Here is an 18,004-nt window from a genome sequence, read left to right on the forward strand (position 1 = left end):
CATGATCATGGCACACCGCAGCCTCAACCTCTTAGGCTCAAGTGATCCTCCCGTCTGAGCCTCCCAAGTAGCTGGGAGTACAGGCACACACCACCATTCTGTCTAATTTTTTAAAAAATGTTTTATAGATACAGGGTTTTGCTATGTTGCCCAGGTTGGTTTCAAAGTCCTGGCCTCAAGCAATCCTCCCACCTCGGCCTCCCAAAGCACTGGGATTATAGATGTGAGCCACACACCTGGCCACACAGACTTTTCAACTAGCAACAAAAGTGTCAGCTTAGAGCCATTTTCTGACTGGCTAAAACCTCATCTGAGGCTGAGTGCGGTGGCTCATCCCTATAATTTTCTAGCGCTTTGGGAGGCCAAGGCAGGCAGATCACTTGAGGTCAGGAATTTGAGACCAGCCTGGCCAACATGGTGAAACCCATCTCTACCAAAAATTTAAAAAATTAGCTGGGTGTGGTGGTGCATGCCTGTAATCTCAATTACTCAGTAGGCTGAGGCAGGTGAATCGCTTGAACCCAGGAGGCAGAGGTTGCAGTGAGCTGAGTTCACGCCATTGCACTCCAGCCTGGGGGACAAGAGCAAAACTCTGTCTCAAAACAAAAACAAAAACAAAAACAAAAAACACCTAATCTAAAAGGCTTTGGTTTGGGGCTTCTACCAGTTGTGTCCCCCTGATCCAGCCTTCTCTACAGTTCTTTGCAATGTTCCTATCTCTGCTCCATTACTCAGGGCAGCCACTATTGGCCTGGACAGAGGAAGGCAACTCAGACAAGCATCCTGATTCCGAATGCCTCACCCAAATCACCCGCCTGGCCTCTGTGGGGACAGAGCGCTTAGGATGAGGCCACACGCACCCCATGTAGGAAGATGGGATGAAGACACTGCTGTTATTATGGGTCAAGGTTACAGTAGGGAGACTCTCCCAAGGGCACATCGTCTCTTCTTTCAGGGCAGAAAGAGGTTATAGACTCCTTCTTTGTGGAGTCAAGGGAGAAATCATCTTCCCTGGTCAGCATCTCTTAGAATCTGTGCCTGGTCAGTGCAGTTGAATGTAAACGCAGGAGTCATCCTGTCACCAGAAGGGTTATCCAGGACTCTATCCTGCAGTTACTTCCAGAATCAAGAAACACTGTATAGTCAGAAAGGTTCTGTGGCCTCCTTAATGCCAGTGGTAACATAATTAGAAATACGGCCCCAGAATATCATTTTCCTTTAATAAAAATTTATCAAGCAATTATCTCCAAATTTTTCAAAACCTTGTGAAGCTACTTACATATTTCTCTTATATCAACTTTTAGGTAACCAGTTACATGAATTTTTCATGACACATATAAGGTAGGCCTTTTCTCTTTAAACAGTTATCTCTTTAAAATGACAATTTAGAAAATCTGAAGAGAGAGTCAGATTAGTAGCATTCAGAGGCTGTGCTCAAACAGTGCCTCCTTCAAGCAAGTAACCATGGGGAAACTCCACAGTGGAAGTCAGGTAAGGACTTGGAGGATACCACAGGGTGAAGGACTAGGAGTATGGAAAAAGCTTTAGCAGGAAGATAGAAAATCAGATGATACAAGGCATTTGGGACACTTGGGGGAAATGGGGAAGGTGAGTGATCTCTGGCACAGGAGTCCAGAGCCCACCAGTCTCATGGCTTCTCATGCTGTATGGAAATGGCCCTTGAAAACAGAAGAAGACTGGGATGAAAACCCAAGCTGCCTGCTGTGGATGTGCTGTACAACGGAGCTTTGTTTCCTGACCTGTTTCTATAAGTTTCTTCTTCCAGTCAGTCTCATCCATGCATCACCTCAGCTGGACCACTGATGATTTCATCACCCAGAGCTAACCTACACATGTCACTCTTTGCAACATACCTGTTTGTTTCTACTTCTGGTTCCCTAGTGATGCCTGGAATATTTCCAGAGACAACTCTTCCCCAGCTTCTAGATTTGTACTCATCATGTTCCTTCATTCCCACACAAACCTTAAATATCTCTCTATGAGATTTTTATAACGTCTCCTTCTTCTACAAGTTCTTACCAGTAGAAAGAGGAACTAATATTCAGGTGTGTAAAAAATATTTCAGTCCTACTTAAGCTTATGTCCAAGTACTCAAGAATTCAAGTGTCCAGCTCAGCTCAAGGTCATGGTTCATGCAAAAAAGCAACAATAGCAGTAATATTCTGGGGAGACTACTCATATCCTCAAATAGGAAAACTTAAGATATTCAATTTAAACCTCAATGACATATCAATCCATGCTTTTCAGGATGGCTATTATCAAAAAGACAAAAAATAGCAAGTGTTAACAAGGACGTGGAGATAAGGGAACATTTGCACACTGTTGGTGGGAATGTAAATTAGTGTGGCCACTAGGGAAAGCAGTATGAAGGTTCTTCAAAAAGTGAAACTAGAACTGCCATATAATGTAGCAATCCCACTTCCAGGATACAGACAAAGGATTTTAAATCAGTATGTTGAAAATTTATCTACACTCCCATGTTCATTGCAGCATTATTCACAATAGTCAAGGTATGAAATCAACCTGTGTCATTCAGCAGATGAATGGATAAAGATAATGTATGTATACACAATGGAATTCTATTCAGGCTTTAAAAAGAAAGAAATCTTGTTGTAAGCCAAAAAGTGACTGAGGCAGGTCTCAATCAATTAGAGGTTTATTTTGCCAAGGTTCAGGATCCACCTGGGAAAAACACAAATCACAGGAGCATCTGTGATCCATGCTTTTTCCAAAGAGGGTTTTGAGAACTTCAGTATTTAAAAAGAAAGATTAAGCAGGAAGGGAGAGAGGAAAAAAAAAGAAGGGAGGGTAGGCAATGACACAAGTGGTTACTTTCTTGTGAGCCTGATTAGCCTCAGTAAATCTGCATTTTACTTGTGAAAAGAGGGAGTAGAGGAAAAAGTCACTTATGCAAAAACAATAACATTGTAGAATCTTCCCAAAAGATTCGTTTTCTATTCTCACAGACGAACAATTCCACTCAAGTTAATTACTGCGAAAGCATCCTAACTGGTCTTCCTGCCTCTACTTTGTAATGTTGACATTGCTCATAAATCCAAGTTAATCTCTCTGAGTATTAGTTTCTTTAACTGCAAAATGAGGATATTATCTATTCCATAGAGTAATGCCAAGGATTAAATGAAGTGGCAAATATATAGCATTGAAAATAGTTTTGAACACATAGTAGATGCTCAATAATAATTTTTTTTACATTTTTAATATAATTTTAATTCAATAGCTTTTAGGATACAAGTGGTTTTTTGTTACATGGATGAATTGTATAGTGGTGAAGCCTGGGATTTTAATGAACCTGTTACCTGAGTAGTGTACATTGTACTCAATATGTATTTTTTATCCTTCACCCTCCTTCCCACCCTCCCCACTTTCTTCCTCTCCATTGTCCTTTATACCATTCTGTATGCCTTTGAGTATCCATAGCTTAGTACCCACTTAGCTCCTACTTACAAATCAGAACATATGGTATTTAGTTTTCCATGCCTCAATTAGAAGTTGTAAGTTTTGATGGGAGTCCAATTTATATGTTTTTTTTTTTTCATTTCTTGCCTATGCCCTTGGTGTTATGTCCAAGAAATCGTTGCCTAATCAAATGTCATGAAGATTTTCCCTATTTTTTTTCTAAGAGTTTTATGGTTTTAGGTTTCACATTTAGGTTTTTGATTCATTTTGAGTTCATTTTGTCTATAATGTAAGGTAAGAGTTCAATTTCATTCTTTTTTTTTTTTTTTTTTTTTTTTTTTTTTTTTTTTTTTTTTTTTTTTTTTTTTTTTTTTTGAGACTGAGTCTCGCTCTGTCGCCCAGGCTGGAGAATTTCATTCTTTTGTATGTGGACTTCCAGTTTTCCCAGCACCATTGTTGAAAAGGCTGTCCCTGGCACCCCTGTTAAAAATCGTTTGACCATGTATGTCAGGATAGTTTCCTGGTTTTGATATTGCACTTTAGTTATGTAAGATGTTACAATTGGGGAAAACTGGATGAAGGCTATACAGAATCTTTTTGTACTATCTTGGTAACTCCCTTTGAATCTACAATTATTTCAAAATATAATGTTAAAGAAGCAAAGCCAACCGAAATAATATGTTTATCTTTTAACAAACTAATTCAATGAGATACCTAATAAAAATTACCCATTGTGAAATACAAAGAGAAAAGAAGAGCGGGGGAAAAACAGAACAGAGCATCCAAGAGCTGCAGCACTGTATTGAATGGTTACATCACCTTTGTTTGTTTGTTTGTTTGTTTTGGGACAGGGTGTCACTCTGTTGCCCAGGCTGGAATGCAGAGATGCGATCACAGCTCACTGCATCCCCCACCCTGCCCCCAACTCAGGCAGTCCTCCCGTCTTAGCCTCTTGAGTAGCTGGGAATACCGGTACCATGCTTGCCCACTTAATTTTTCTCTTTTTGTAGACAAGGACTCCTTATGTTGCCCAGGCTGCTCTTTAACTCTTAGGTTCAAGCATTCCTCTCACCTCAGCCTCCCAAAGTGTTGAGATTACAGATGTGAAACACTGTGCCAGGCTTATATTTTTTAATGTACTTTTACTCTCTTTCTTTCTTTGTGTTTCACTCTGGGTAATTTTTATTGTTCTATTTCAAACTCATTGATTCTTCCCTGGGCTGTACCACATTTGCTGATGAGTTTGTCAACTGCATTCTTTATTTTTGTTAATGTATTTTTATTTTATTTCCATTTCATTCATCTTTAAAGCTTTCATATCTCTGCTGAAACTATCTAATCTTGCATGTTGTCTACCTTTTCCATTAGAGATTTTAGTATATTAATCACAGTTTATGAAGCAGATTTACTAATTACCAATACCAAGGGAGGAAAGGGAGGACTTCTACTGCATGGAGAATAGAAAAGATCATCACTATGCCAACCACCGGGAAAAGAGGTCCAGATACTTCTTCCCACTGCATTCTGAGCTACTGTTTATGTCCACCATGCACTGGTTACTTATTTATCTGAGTCTGGTGAAACAGAACACACACACAAATTATGTGAAGCAGTTTTATTACTTACAGATCAGTAGCAAGGGAGAGAAGAAGCCTCAGCTCCATTGTGTGTCAGTTTCCTAAAGCTCAAGAAAGCTGCCTAGGACAGATGAAGTCTTAACCGCACCAATTACTCTATTATAGCCTGAAGTGTAAGTCACAGCTCAAACTCTTGATCACTTCATTCATATTACATGTTCCAAAATATAACCACAGGAAAACTTCTCCAACAGTAACTTTGCATGAACTCATGTGTTCTGTCAGTCGAAAAAAATGGCAAGTCTCAACCATTTTAGGAGGTTTATTTGCCAAAGTTAAGAATGAGCACCCAGGAGACAGGTCTGTACCTTTCTCCGAAGATAATTTTGAGGGCTCCAAATTTAAGGGGAAAGGGTAGGGATATTGAGAAGTACATAGTTTTCATGTAAGAGGAGGGTAGAGAAAAATAGTCATTCATGCCTTTGTCTGGCTCAGTTAATCTGCATTTTTTTTACATAAGATGACATAGACAAAATGGGGGAAGGGGAACAATTAGATACTCATTTGTGGCTGGGCGCAGTGGCTCATGCCTGTAACCCTAGCATTTTGGGATGCTGAGGCAGGCGGATCACTTGATGTCAGGAGTTTGAAACAGGCCTGGCCAACATGCTGAAACCCCGTCTCTACTAAAAATACAAAAAAATAAATAAATAAAAATTAGCCAGGCATGGTGGCACATGCCTGTAATCTCAAATACTTGGGAGGCTGAGCAGGAGAATCGCTTGAACCCAGGAGGCGGAGGTTGCAGTGAGCCAAGATCGTGCCACCACACTCCAGCCAGGATGACAAAGCGAGACTCCATCTCAAAAAAAAAAAAAAAAAAAGATATGCATTTGTGTCTTCTGGGCAGAGGGGTGACTGCACCTGTAAAGATAAGCTACCAATTTACATTGCCATGGTAAAATTTTAACAGAAACACCTTAGAGTAAAGATCCTGCAGCTCACAAGGACTTCCCTTGTGGGCAAAATATGAGGGAGGCATGTAGCTTTTCATCTTGTAGCCATCTTATTTACGAACCAAAAAGGGGGAGGCAGGTTTTCGTAACCCCGTTCCCAGATTAATTTTTTCCTTAGGCTTAATGAGTTGGGGTCCCAAGATTTAATTTCCTTTCATAGTTCTAAAACTATGACCAAGTGTTCATTTCTTCCTGATAGGCACTTAGCACACTGACCATGTGCCTTAAGTTGTCCATATGATGCTAAGAGCTATAAGATCCATGAGTCATAAGGTTGGGGATACCAACCACAATCCGTCATGCAACTGAAGTGGTGCCTTTGGAACCAAGCTTGAACAGGTCTAAAAACTAGGTTGTTCTTCTGATTTAGTGACAGAGACTACTATCCCAGATGAAAATACAATAATCTTTTAGTACTTCTATGCATGGTCATGTCTGTCAGTAGACACTAAAACAATCATAATTCAAGAACAGAGTAAATAGTAACATAGACCCTTCTGGAATAGTTGTCTCTGTCACCAAAACAGAAAAACAAACTAGACTAAATTCAGAGGATGAGGGGAATCAAGAATGTCTTGTGAAGGAGGGAAACAAATATTAGTTACAGTCATAATGACAACTACAATAGTAGACACTGTAGCAAATTTCACTAACTTTCTTGCCTTAATCTTCTAGATCACAATTGGTCACTCTTCTACCTCCCTTCTTGAGGAAAAATTAAAATGTGTTAATTTTCTCAGGAAAAAAATGAAAGGGACCATATTGGACTATGGGAGCTTGGAATTCTGAATCACCACCTAGAGAAAAGCGACTCACAAATCTTCAATATCCTCCTTCTGCTACATTAGTGAGTTATAAACTTCTACTATATTTCAGCCATAATACACTTTTGAGTCTATTTGTTGCAACAGTTTGGCCTATTCTAATTAGCATAAAAAGGAAAAAATAATCATGGAAAAAAATCAAATGAAGAATATAACAATTTTAATGGTTTCTCCTGACCTAGACTCACCTGAAATGATCCTCATTCTTTGTTTTAGGATTAGCAGAGATGTAAGACAGAATTTCATGAAAATAGTCAACCTGGTGGATGATGCCAAATTAGCAGTTAGCGTGTATGTCTGGAATTCAAACTATACAAATCCTCCCTGCCCACCTCTCATCCTATCCTTTAGAGCAGAGCCTGTTTCTCATATATTGCCCCCAAGCCTATATCAATCAAATTAATTTTTATTATCCTGAAAACACCTATAGAAGGACTAACATGTTGAAAGTTATATTTAAATATGGGCACTCTGCTTCATACTCTTTTGCCAATATTACTTCAAAACTGTACAAACCTATATTCTTCGCATTTGTGGGAAATTATTATATCGTAGATAAGGCTAAAATATTTTGTGAATCAAAACATACTATAAAAAATTGGAAAGAAAGACTTCATTTGCATGTAAATACATGAAAATAGCAGCCCAGACACTCAAGACAAGAGGAATAATAACTAAGTGACCACAAAGGAAATTTTTTATCACATGCCTGGCTGTTCTAGACAGGGAAGGTCGCTTTACCTGAAGGAAGTGGTCACTAGACCAGAATGTAACCAAATACAGGATTCTGCTTTAAAAAAAAAAAAAAAAGATTCACAGAAGTCATGTTTAAGTTAAACAATTAAATACTTTCCTCTCCAACCAATGAGAAGATATGGGGCCACATTACTTCTCTCTGGCAGATTAGGTCAGTGAATCCATTCCAGAAAAAAAATTATTTAAAAGAGCAATAAATATACAAAATATCAAAGCAGTCATGTGTGCAATCCACAGAAAAGAACAGAAATTTACCCAAGGACAGAAAGAAGTTTAGTAAACAATTATACCATGTTCTTGGACAGGGCGATTTGTGTCACTTTTCCAGACAAAATACATAGATTTGGTGATGCTTTAATCTAAATAGTAATAAGACAGTTTTATTAACAAAATGTTTCTAACTTTCAAGAGGAGTAAATATGCAAAAACAACTATTGATAAAAATAAGGGGAGGTGCTCTAATAGGTGTTTACAAATGATTATAAAGCTAAACAATTAAAACATGTTCATAGTACCCCAAAAAAAGGACAACTGTGGAATGATATTGGCTGCACATAAACAGAACCTAATTTATGTTACAATTAATGAAATTGAAAATTTTGTTTACAGTGGCCCTCTCTTATCCATGGGAGATACGTTGCAAGGCACCCCAATGGATGCCTGAAGGCATGGATGGTACCAAACTCTATATATGCTATGTTTTTCTACACATACATACATATGATAAAGTTTAATTTACAAATTGTGCAGTCATAGGTTAACAACAATAACTAATAATAAAATAGAACAATTATAACAATATATTGTAATAAAAGTTATGTAAATGAGGTTTCTCTCTCTCTCTCTCTCTTTCTTTCTCTGTCTCTTTCTCTCTCCCCCCGCTTCTCAAAATATCTTATTGTACTAAACACCAATATTTTCACACTGTGATTGATTGACCACCAGTAACTGAAAGTGTGGAAAGTGAAACCATCGATAAGGGAGGACCACTCTATTACATTTCTAGGAAGTCGCAAACCCTTTGAGAAAATTTTGGAATGGGAGAAAAACATATTTCTAACAAGCCTTCAATGTTACAGGTTATATTCTTCACTTCCTCAAGGTACAGAAGGGCCCACTCTACTCTTCTGGAGTCAATCCAAATTTGCAGGATAAAGGGCTGTAGCTAATGAGGAATGGAACTCAGTGGGATGTCAGGGGTCCGGAAACAAGTTTTTTGAAATATACTTGATTGTCATGACACCAATATGGAATGAAAGAGAAAGCAGCATAGTGATGAGGAAATTATGGTGAGATTTTTAGGACAAGAAGCTATTTTAAAAGAATTTTAAATCATTTTTCTTGGTGTTAGAAATACAATCCTAATTTGATATTTTTCAAGAGGTTGCAATAATAATTCGAAGTGTTTGAAATGGAGTACCAGAAAATTTGCTTTGGCCTCGTTAAAGAGCATCACACTGGGACTGCTTTCAAGGATAGAACAAGTCATCCTGCATTTATGTTGGATAAATTAAGAATGTAGTGCATAATAAAAGCAAACTTTTAATCCAGTGGAATACGAAAAATTACTAAAAATAGTGTTGAGTCAATTAGTGAGTTAGTGGGATAGTAAAAAGAGCCCATACATACACATATACAGAGATTATATTGAGGCAGATTAAAAGTTTAAATGAGAAGGAACTCAGAACTGAGGAGGAACCACCCAGAACATGCTTGCTAGTAACACCTCTTCCCACCCCCTTACGAATAATCATGTAAGACTCCCATAAAGGGGGTTTCCCCAGTAACATTCAACACTGTCTCAGCTGCACAAGCAACCTGCCCTGAATTGTCTCTCCGGGTGTACTGTTGATTCTGCACCTAACTTTCAGAATATCCTTTCTTCTTAGCAATAAATTGCTCTATGCTGCATCTCCTTTGCTGTGTGTCTCTTGTTTAAATTCTTTTAAACTAAGAAGACAAGAACCGAAGTTTCATGAAAACTATCAACAAAAATATAGAAAAAAATAAGTAAATATTTATTTTATTAAAAAGTGATGAGATGACTTTAAATAACAAAAGAAAGAAAGAAACCGTATGGGGAAGTATTCTTAGACTATATTAAGAAAAACTAAAGAATTAATATGTGAAAGGCTTATCAATTTTAAGCATTCTATTTATGTCAAAAGGTGCTTATGGTGCAGTATGTAAAACTTAAATAAGCAAAGCATATTGTATTAATTTTCTAGCCACTGTCATAACAAATTAGTAGAAACTTAGCAGCTTAAAACAGCACCCATTTATTATCTCAGTTTTCTAGGTCAGAAGTGTAGGCAAAGCTCAACTGGGCTCTCTGCTTAGTGTCTCACAAGACTGAAGTCACAAGCTGACATTATAATTCTCATTTGAGTATGGAGTCCTCTTCCAAGCTCACTGCCTGTTGACAGAATTTATTTCCACATATGACTGAGGTGCATGTTTTCAAGCTGGCTGTCAGACAGGGATCCCTATCAGCCCCCAGTGACCACTCTCAGTTCCTTGCCACATGGCCCTCTACATCTTCAAAGTCAGTAGTAGAGAGTCTTTCTCGTGTTTAATCTCCCTCTTCAGGAAAAGTTCAGTCCCTTTCAAGAGCTCACCTGATTAGTTCATGCTCACCTACAATAATTTCCTTTTCATAAGGCTAATTGCAGTCAAAACATAACCCAATCACAGTAGTGATTATCCTATTACATTTGCTGGTTCCACCCCCACTCAAAGGAAATGAATTTTATAAGGTATGTACAACAGGGGGTGATAGATATTCCTGGGGGCCATCTTAGAATTCTAGGCCCCCTTCTGACCTCTTCAGCCTCTGACCACCTGTAATTCATGTCCCTCTCAAATGTAAAATACATTAATCCCTTCTCAGACTTTGGGGGGACCCCCCAAATGAGACCCCCCAAAGTCTCATTCCATTACAGCCTCAGGTCAAGTCCAATATCCTATCTAAATCTTGTTAGCTCAAAGTCCAAATTCTCAGCACCTTCATACCAAATTACAGGACTTGAAGATGTGAGAATTAGGAACTTGACAGAATATCCAATTATAATTGCTAACAGAGTCATGAAATGAGTTTATTAATTAAAATCATATCTGGGAACCAAGTGTATAAATGTCATTGAAACCCTGGGGATAGAGACAGGGAAGCACAGGGATCTGATGATTTTGACAATCACTTAACAAAAAAGACTAGGTGGTATTTTTTTTAACCCACACCTAACTTTTCTGGCATTGAGAAGGCACACCTAAGAGAATAATTAATCATACCTACAGGACCCCTTCTTCACCAAGACAGAAATAAAAATGAAGTCATTATTGGTGTCATCTGCACTCTACTTATTTATACTTTTATATTTCATATACTTACATAGTATATACCAGAACACTTAAATTAATTTCATCTCCAATTATTGTATATTCTTTTTTTTTGAGACAGAGTCTCGCTCCATTGCCCAGGCTGGAGTGCAGTGGTGCGATCTCAGCTCACTCTGCAACCTCCGTCTCCTGGGTTGAAGCGATTCTCTTGCCTCAGCCTCCTGAGTAGCTGGGATTACAGGCATGTGCCACCACACCCAGCTAATTTTTGTATTTTTAGTAGAGACAGGGTTTCCCCATGTTGGCCAGGCTGGTCTCGAACTCCTGACCTTAGGTAATCCACCTGCCTCAGCCTCCCAAAGTGCTGTGATTATTTCATATTCTAGATGTCGATTTTGCTGTGTTAATTAATTTCCTGATGATTGCAATAGAATACCTGAAACTGGGTAATTTATAAAGAATCAAAATTTATTTCTGGAGACTGGGAAGTCCAACAGCATGGTGCCAGAATCTGATGAGAGCCTCTTTGCTAGTGGGGACCCTCTGCAGAGCCCCATTGTGGTGCAAGGCATCACATAGGAAGCAGGCTGAGAGGGCTAGCTCAAGTATCTCTTTCTCCTCTTATCAAGCCCTTAGTGCCCCATTGCCCCATCCTCACGACCTCATCTAATACTAATTACTTCTCATATGTCCCACCCCTAAAATATTGTGGTCTGTTTTCTTACCCTCTTATACTGTTACAATAGGGATTAAGTTTCTACATAAGATTTAGAGGAGCAAACTTTCAAACCATAGCATTTCACCCCTGCAGCCCCCAAACTCATATTCTTCTCATATTCAAATACGTTCATTTTATCCCCAGAGCCCCAAAGTCTTAACTTTCTCTAGTACCAACTCAAAAGTCCAAAGTCCCTATCTGTGAGCCTGAGAAACCGAAGCCAATTATCTACCTCCAAGATATAATGCTGGGACAGGAGAAATGGGCCAGAAGAAAGGAGTAACAGGCCTCAAGAAAGTCTGAAACTCAACAGAGAAGACATTAATTTTAAAGCTGGAAATAATGTCTTTTGACTCCATGTTCCTCATCCTGAGCACACTGGGGCAGGAATTGGGCCCCCAAGACCTCAGGCAACCCTGCCCTCATCACTTTGCTGGTTGCAGCCCACATATGTCTGTTCTCATGGGTTGGAGTCAGTTGCCTTGGGTTTTCCAAGCTGGGACTGCATGCTGGTAGCTCTATAGTTTTAGAGTCTTGATGGCAGTCTCACTGTCACAGCACCACTATGCATTTCCCTGGGGAGGACTCCCTGTAGCAGTTCCAACCCCACAATTCCTCTCAGCATTGCCCTAGCAGAGGTTCTTGGTGGTGGCCCTACCCCTGTGGCAGGTTTCTCCCTGGGTTCCCAGGCAGTCTGATACATCCTTTGAAATCTAGGTGGAGGTTTCTATGCCTTCCCACTAGTCTTGCACTCTGAAGACCTGCAGAATTAGCACCACATGCATGTGGACATTGCCAAGGCTTACTGCTTGTGCCCTCTGTAGCTACAATATGAGTCACATCTGGGGCCACTTGAGCTATGGCTTGAGCAACCAGGATGAGGGAAGCACTGTCCTGAGGTGGCATTGGGCAGCAAGCCCATGGAGGACACCCCAGGCCTGTCTCCTGAAACCATTCTGCCCTCCTAGACCTCTGGGCATGTGCCGGCAGGGGTAGACTTGAAGATCTCTAAAGTGCATTCAGTGTTTGTCTCCCATTTTCTTGACGAATAGCTTCTGGCTTTATTCTATTCATACAATTCTCCTTATCAATCAATCCCTCCTTATCAATCATTCCTTCAGACAAACCCTTGGTTTCCTCTGTTGAAAATGCTCTTTCAGGGCCAGGCTGCAAAATTTCCCAATCTTTCCACTTAGCTTCCCTTTTAATTATAAATTCCACCTTTAAGTTATTTTTTACCTCTCACAGCTTTAATGTAAGCAGTTAAAAGTAACCATGCAGCTGCCTGACTGCTTTGCTGCTTAGTTATTTCTTCTGCCATGTAGCCTAATAAAACCATCAGATATAGACACAATTCAGAGCCAAGTTTTTCACCCATTTATCACAAAGATGGCCTTTACTCCAGTTTCCAATTCCTTGTTCCTCAGATCCGAGACCTCAGCAGAACAGACTTTACTGCCCATATTTCTATTGACATTCTGGTCCTGACCACTCAAATCATCGCAAAGGAGTTCCAGACTTTTCCTAGTCTTCTTGACTTCATCTAAGCCCTCACCAAAATCACCCTTTATCACCAGAATTGACATTTAAGGCAATACAGGCTTTTTTTAGCCTGGCCCTTTAAGTTCTTTTAACCTCTACCCATTACCCAGTTCCACAGTTGCTTCCACATTTTCAGATATTTGTTATAAGCAACAGCCCAACTTTTTAGTACCAATTTTCTGCCTTAGTCTGTTTCTTGTTGCTTGTAACAGAATGCCAAAAAATTGGGTAATTTATGAAGAAACAAAATTTATTTCTTATGGTTCTGGAGGATGAGAAGTCCCAGAGCATGGTGCCAGCATCTGGTGAAAGCCTTCTTACTGATGGACCCTCTGCAGAGTTCTGATGAGGTGCAGAGCATCATGTGACAAAAGGGCAAAGGGATATAACTCAAGGTCTCTGTTTCTCCTCTCAAAAAGCTCTTAATGCCTCACCCTCATGACCTCATCTAATCCTAATTACTTCCCAAAGGTGCCACCTCTCAAATACCATAGTTGGATTTACAGCCCTCTTAATACTATTACAATGGGGATTAAGTTTCAATATGAGTTTCAGAGAAAATAAACATTCAAACCATAGCATTGCCCATCTCTTTTACTCTCCTCCCTCCTCTTCCTTTCTGTACTCCACTCTCCCTGTCCAGAGGTTTTATTTAGCCACTCTACCTCAGCCCATCAGGCTTCCAATCAAAATCTCAGTTCTTTAATGGTCATTCAGATTTATTGTCCTGTTGTAATATCTGGAACAATAACAATCTTCTCAGGATAGTTGTTTTTTATTTGCTTCAGCTCCTTTTGAGAAAGTTATTCTGTGTCCTCTCACTTCCCTGTATCTATAGCATACAAGTGTTTGAAAACATTCTCCTCAACCTCCTTTAAAATCATGGGGAGCCCAACCTCAGCTCCTAGCCAGAGGCAGAAAGTCAAAATTTGGCTCTTTTTCTCCATGGAGCACTTTTGGTTTCTTTCTCACTTAGGAATTAAATTCCCAGTCAATAATGCCTACTTTCAGGCATAGAAGTCAAGACTTCAGCCCTACTCACCATATGCATATCTATCTCATTTGAAGTTCTCAGGAAGAACTTTTGTATCTACACTCATACTTTTTAATCCTTTTTAGTACATTGCTTCATATAGCTTTCTTGGTGGTGGTTGTACTTATTACAATATATACATATAACTTATCACAGTCTACTGGTATTGATGTTTTACCACTTTGAGTGAAGCATAGAATCCACACCTCCAGTACCATTAGCACATTTTACCCTCTCTACTTTTTAAATGCAATTGTATTAAGTATTTCTTCCACATACTTTCCCATCCACAGTTTGGATGTTTGTCCACTCCAAATCTCTTGTTGAAATTTGATCCCCAGTGTTGGAGGCAGGGCCTAATGGGAGGTGTTTTGACCATGAGGGCAGATCCCTCATGAATGGCTTTGTACTAATCTCATGCTCCTAATGCTTGTTTTATTCCTCACTGTCATCATTGATTCAACCATAGCTTTTATTTTTAATTTGCTTTTTGTTTGTTTGTTTTCTTTTCTTAACTATTATTTTAAGTTTGGGATACATGTGCAGTTTTGTTACATAGGTAAACTATGTCACGGAGGTTTGTTGTACAGATTATTTTGTCAAACAGGTAATTAAGCCTAGTACCTATTAGTTATTTTTCCTGATCCTTTTCCTCTTCCCACCCTCCACCCTCTGATAGACCCCAGTGTGTGTTGTTTCCCTTTATGAATTCATGTGTTTTCATAATTTAGCTCCTATGTACAAGTGAGAACATATAGTATTCGGTTTTCTGTTCCTCCATTAGGTTGCTAAGGATAAGGACTTTCAGCTTCATCCACGTCTCTGCAAAGGACATGATTTTGTGTTTTTTATGGCTGCATAGTATTCCATGGTGTATATGTACCACATTTTCTTTATCTAGTCTATCATTGATGGGCATTTAGGTTGATTCCATGTCTTTGCTATTGTGAATAGTGCTGCAATTAACATACACATGCATGTGCCTTTATAATAGAAAGATTTATATTACTTTGAGTATATAACCAGTAATAAGATTGCTGGGTTGAATGGTATTTCTGTCTTTAGGTCTTTGAAGAATCTCCACACTGTCTTCCACAATGATGAACAAAATCTCTGAGAAATATGGGGTTATGTAAAGAGACTAAATCTATGACTGATTGGTGTCCCTGAAAGAGATGGAGAGAATGGAACCAACTTGGAAAACATATTTCAGGATATCATCCATGAGAATGTCCCCAACCTAGCTAGAGAGGCCAACATTCAAATTCAGGAAATGTAGAGAACTCCAATAAGATACTTCACAAGAATGTTATCTCCAAGACAAACAATCATCAGCTTCCCCAAGGTCAAAATGAAAGTAAAAATGTTAAAAAAAAAAAAAAAAAAAAAAAAAAAAAACAGCTAGAGAGAAAGATCAGGTCACCTACAAACGGAAGTCCATCAGACTAACAGCAGACCTCTCAGCTAAAACTCTAGAAGCAGAAGAGATTGGAGGGCAATATTCAATATTCATAAAGAAAAGAAATTCCAACTCAGAGTTTCATATTTGACTAAATGAAGCCTCATACTGAAGGAGAAAATAAGATCCTTTTCAGACAGGCAAATGCTGAGCGAATTCATTACCACCAGACCTTCCTTAGGAGAGCTTCTGAGCCACTATAAAAACACACTGAAGTACACAGACCAGTGACACTATAAAGCAACCACATAAACAAGTCTGCAAATTAACCAGCTAACATCATGATGACAGGAGCAAATCCACACATATCAATACTAACCTTAAATGTAAATGAGCTAAATGCCCCAATTAAAAGACACAGAGTGACAAGCTGGACAAGAACCAAGATGTATTGGTATGCTGTCTTCAAGAGATTCATCTCACATGCAATGACACACATACGCTCAAAATAAAGAGATGGAGAAAAATCTACAATGCCTTTTTTCCTTAAAATTTGTTTTTTACATTACTAAATTGGTATCATTTTTCAAAATTAATATTTGCATGATATGTCCTTTCTGTCTTTTACACTCAATCTCTGAAATGACTTTTCTGCTTTAGGCATATGTCTTGTAAACAGTATAATCTGAATTTGTATTTTTGCATTCAATTTTTCAATCTCTGTCTTTTAATCACAAGTCAAGTCTATTTGCATTTTACTGAAATTAATAACATATATGGACCTTTATATTATCTCACATTTTTCGTTTCGGTCTTTTCCATGATTTCAATGACTTTTTTTCTTGTTAGCCCATTTCTATAACCCATTCTAGCATGTGTATCAGGCTGGGATGGCAGGTAGATTCATTCTAACCTCTACCTTGAGATGTGTTTTCAGACTCTGCTAAGGTTTACGTTGCTCATTTCTGGCATCCTCCTTCACATAAGAATTACTGATCCAGACCCAGCCATTTGTAGATTTTGAGACATTGTTCTGACTCTCTGCATATGGCCTGTCTCTGGACTTAACATCCCGTGTCCTCACTCAGACTACATAACTTTAGACCCACCCTATTACTATGGACTCCCTGTCTATTTGTATTTATTCAGTGAAACCTCTAAAAGTAATTATCAATATTCTTGAAACATTAACTTGATAGATTCTTGTAAAATCACATAATCTATTGAAACTTTTACGGGTGCTCTAAACTATACCCCCTGGATAATCTTACCTGTACACAGTTTGAACAGATGTCCTTTACAGCTAGAATAATGATACTAGTTAAAATCAGAGGACTAATCTATGGGTAGATCGTTTCAAAATTTACTTTGAGGCTTAAAAGGAAATATATTTTGTAAAGCAAGAAAGTATATTTTCCAAGATCCAATTAGCAAGAAGGCATCCTAATAGTATCTGGGATCGTCACATGTGAAAAAAATAAACTATGTTACAAAAGAGAGGACTTACATACGCTTAGTTCTTGCAGGAGGAAAGGAACTATCTAGACGTTGTTATTTTGCTCAAAATAAGCATAAGTACAAAAATCTGTGGTAGTAAATCTAGTGCACTATTCTTACATGTGACACTAATAACCCGAGGAAAAATAATAAAATATTTCTGCTTCTTTTGAAATGAGCCTGTCATGGCCTGCATGGAAGTTCACTACTGATAAGCACTTGTTTCTTTATTCCCTTACTCAGCTTTCTTCATTTGTAGCTTCGTAGCAAGAATCACAACCTAACACTGCATGTTATGTCTATTATGTGACTTTTTTTATTTCCTGCTAGAATTAAAGCTCATAAAGGTAGGGACACATTTGCTTTTTTGACTATTTTATCTGGAATAGCATGTAGCACTTAGTAGGAGCTAAATAATTATTTGACAAATGAATGGATGCATTCATTGATGAATTTGATGTCCAAATAAAGGCTGTCTTTATTTAAATAAACCCGTTATATCCATGAGTCCCTTGCTCCTCCTGCTACATGTAGAGAACTATCATTCAGGATTTCAGCTGAGTTCTAAACAGTTGGATACTTTCACAATCAGGGATCTTCAATTTCTCCACTTGGTGTTTTATTGAACAAATGGAAGTGCCTTTGGATATTCACACTCGAGTGCTTCTAGACAGTTTCTTAGTAACCCCTCAAAGATGTGATTTCACATTTTTATCGATGTATAATTTTATTTAAACTGAAATGACATAATATTACTGTGTAAAATATTATAGAGAAAGTTGGTCATCTTTGCATATGCTATTTTCCATTTGAGTTTCTTCTGTGAATTACTGTTCATTTACTTTCCAATATTTCCACTAGGTTATTT

The sequence above is a fragment of the Hylobates moloch genome, unplaced genomic scaffold (genome assembly GCF_009828535.3).
Source record: "Hylobates moloch isolate HMO894 unplaced genomic scaffold, HMol_V3 SCAFFOLD_20, whole genome shotgun sequence".
Classification (NCBI taxonomy): Eukaryota; Metazoa; Chordata; class Mammalia; order Primates; family Hylobatidae; genus Hylobates; species Hylobates moloch.